The 3,560-nt window shown below is 42.0% G+C and overlaps 1 pseudogene; it reads right to left on the bottom strand.

Annotated features, from left to right (window-relative positions):
* Positions 1-2,003: 2,003 nt before the first annotated feature.
* Positions 2,004-3,522, bottom strand: LOC102494655 (14-3-3 protein eta pseudogene; annotated as a pseudogene).
* Between the last annotated feature and the right edge of the window lie 38 nt (positions 3,523-3,560).

The following is a 3,560-nucleotide window of genomic DNA, read 5'->3' as shown; positions in this document are numbered from 1 at the left end:
AACTTTCTTTGGAGAGGTTTTTGCAATAGGACACGTGTGCTCGGCAGAAAGACAGAGAAACAGAAAGTGAGAAATCACACCCCAGGGTGGATGGGCCTACCCCAACCCCCTCTCCTTCATTCTCCTCTTGGATTCCTGGGCATGCACACACACGCGCCAGGTGTGAGTTTAAGCCACGGGGTCTGGGACTTGAACCGCGGTCTACCACATGGGAGTCCAGCGACATAGCCATTATGCCAACTGCTGGTCCCTGAATTTAACAAAACTTTTAAAGAAGAGGTAACCCCCATTCTACTCACACTGTTTCTAGAGATCCAAAAGGAAGGAACCCTTCCAAATTTATTCTATGAAGCCTCCATTACCCTAATTTGCAAAACAGATAAAGATACGACAAAAAGGGAAAACTACAGATCTATATCTCTGATGAATATGTATGCAGAAATTCTCAATAAGATACTCGCTAACCATATTCAACAGCATATAAAAAAGGTTATTCTTCACGACCAGGTAGGCTTTATTCTAGGATGCAAGGGTGGTTCAACATATGCAAAACCATAAATGTAATACACCATGTCAAGAGAAAGAAACAAACCCATATGATTATTTCAATTGATGTGGAAAAGCATTTGACAAAATACAATATTTCTTCATGATTAAGACTCTGTAAAATTGGCATAGAAGGATCGTTTCTCAGCATAATAAAAGCCATGTAGAAAAAAAGCTATAGATAATATTAAACTGCATGAAGAAAAGCTGAAAGCTTTTCCACTAAAAACTGGTGCAAGATAAGGCTGCCCACTTTCTCCACTCCTATTCCGTATAGCACTGGAAGTCCTAGCCAGTGCAGTCATACAAGAGAAGGAAAAAAAAGGCATTCCAATAGGAAAAGAAGAGCTCAAATTAACTCTGCAGATGCCATGATTGCATACATAGAAAACTCATTAGAATCCACAAAAAAAAACTCCTTGAAGTAATAAATGCATACAATAAAGTGTCAGGATACAAAATTAACTTACAAAAATCTATAGCATTTCTATATGCAATCAAAAAGCAGAGACAGAGACAGAACTAAAGAAAGCAATCTCATTTACCTTAGCCAGCAGAAGTATAAGATACTTAGGAATAAAACTAACCAAGGAAGTCAAAGACCTCTACAGACAAAACTATAAAAACCTTAAAAAGGAAATTGAAAAGGACATTAAAGAAAGCAATCTCATTTACCTTAGCCAGTAGAAGTATAAGATACTTAGGAATAAAACTAACCAAGGAAGTCAAAGACCTCTACAGACAAAACTATGAAAACCTTAAAAAGGAAATGGAAAAGGACATTAAAAAATGGAAGGACATCCCATGTTCCTGGATTGGAAGAATTAATATAATCAAAATGACACTCCTACTCAAATTATTCTATATATTTAATGCAATAACTATAAAATTGCAATAGACATTCTTCACAGATCTAGAAAGACAATCATGGAACTTGTCTGGAACCACAAAAGGCCCCGTTTTGCTAAAGACATCCTGAGCAAGAAGACTAGAGTAGGTAGCATCTCACGTCCTGATACCAAAATATATTACAAAGCTGTGGTAATCAAAACAGCCTGGTATTGGCACAAACACAGACATGAGGACCAATGAAACAGAGTAGAGACTCCAGAAATAAACTTCAAAACGTACAGCCAACTTATCTTTGACAAAGGGTACCAGTTAATCCAGTGGGGAAAGGGAAACCTCTTTAGCAAATGGTGCTGGAAAAACTGGTTATCCTCCTGCAGAAAGATGAATCTGAATCCCTATCTGTCACCATTAACAAATATCTACTCAAAGTGGATCAAAGATCTAAACTTAAGACTGCAAACTAAAAAAGTATTGATGGAAAACACTGGGGAAACTCTGGGAGACACTGGGGTAGGCAAAGACTTCTTAAGCAAGACCTCCAAAGCAGAGGCAATAACCCTCCCAAAAGACACATGGGATTAAATCAGATTAAGAAATCCCCTCCCCCCTAAAGCAGCATTTATTTACCCACTGAATTCCAAAACATTTATTTTTGAAGTCTGGCATTTCATAATCACCCATCTTGATTGACATGGGCTGACACACAAGAACAATAGCCAAAGAGTTACAAAAAATAAATCCATGATTTTTAATTCAAACCAAAAAAAAAAGTTACAAGTATCAAAACTTTAGATGCATTGCATTGAAAAGAAGGTTTGTGCACGTCATAATTTAAAGAGGCAAAACAAGGCGCTACTGAAACCTCACGTTAAACAGTTCATTATAAAGCTGATGAAAAGGAGCAAGTTGTCTCTCTGTATCAGCTTCCCTTAACAGTTTCCATTAGCTGAAGAAAAGAGGTGGGAGGGGTGAATTCATTTTTGCATGCACTAGATGTACTGCTTAAGGAAACACTATCAGCTTGTTTTTAATGGATCTTTCAAATATCAGCAGCAGCCTGTGTTGGCTGACACTCCTTTCTAAACTCCTTCATTACTCTCACTTAGATCTCCCACAGATCACTAGGCATAGTAAAATGCCTCATTCAAAACGTACTTCTGCACAGTTCAAAAAGGGAGCTCCCCTGGGCTCAGAGCAACCATCAATCCAGCAATGCCCATGAAGATTTATCTGAAACTGCTTCCCAAGGACGGGAGGAGCAGGTCTGAGTAGCTGTGTTGCCAATACAGATAGGTTTAGCACTAGATACTTAGTGATTGTGGCAAGGAAGAATTGGTGATGATGAGGGTGGGGCTGAAGGAAGGGCCAGGGACGGGAAGGATCTTCAGTTTCCTTCTCCTGCTTCTTCATCCTGCTGGTCGCTCGTCCAGAGGGTGAGGTTGTCTCGCAGCAACTGCATGATGAGTGTGGAGTCCTTATAGGAATCCTCGTTTAGTGTGTCCAGCTCAGCTATGGCGTCGTCAAAGGCTTGTTTGGCTAACAGGCAGGCCTGCTCGGGTGCATTCTGGATCTCATAGTAGAACACGGAGAAGTTGAGGGCCAAGCCCAGCCGGATGGGGTGCATTGGCTGCATGTGCTCTTTGCTGATCTCAAAGGCTTCCTTGTAGGCAGCCTCAGAAGCTTCGACCACACCGTTTTTCTTCTCCCCAGAAGCTAGCTCTGCCAAGTAGCGGTAGTAATCGCCTTTCATTTTCAGGTAAAACACCTTGCTCTCATACTGGAAATCATTGCAGTTCTTGATGAGGAACTTGTCCAGCAGAGCCAGGACATTGCAAACTATCTCCAGTTCCTTCTCAATCTTCTCCCAGTAAATATGCTTTAACTTTCTCAATTTCTTTCCATTTCCATCAGCCATGGTTTTCTGCTCGATGGTGCTAATGACTCTCCAAGAAGATCGCCTGGCACCAACCACATTCCTGTAGGCCACAGAGAGGAGTTTGCGATCTTCGTTGGAGAGAGGTTCATTCAGCTCCGTCACCGCCTTCATGGTGGAGGCCATGTCGTCGGAGCGCTCCGCCTGCTCGCGAGTCGCTCCCGCTGCAGCAGCTGCTCCCGGTCCCCCATGTCGCTCGCGGCTGGGGCCCCCCCCCCCCCCGCCCCCC

Source organism: Tupaia chinensis, unplaced genomic scaffold, assembly GCF_000334495.1.
Source record: "Tupaia chinensis unplaced genomic scaffold, TupChi_1.0 Scaffold148488_1, whole genome shotgun sequence".
NCBI classification, from domain to species: Eukaryota; Metazoa; Chordata; class Mammalia; order Scandentia; family Tupaiidae; genus Tupaia; species Tupaia belangeri.
Note: the sequence above shows the minus strand (reverse complement) of the source record. Positions and strands in the feature narration are given on the sequence as shown.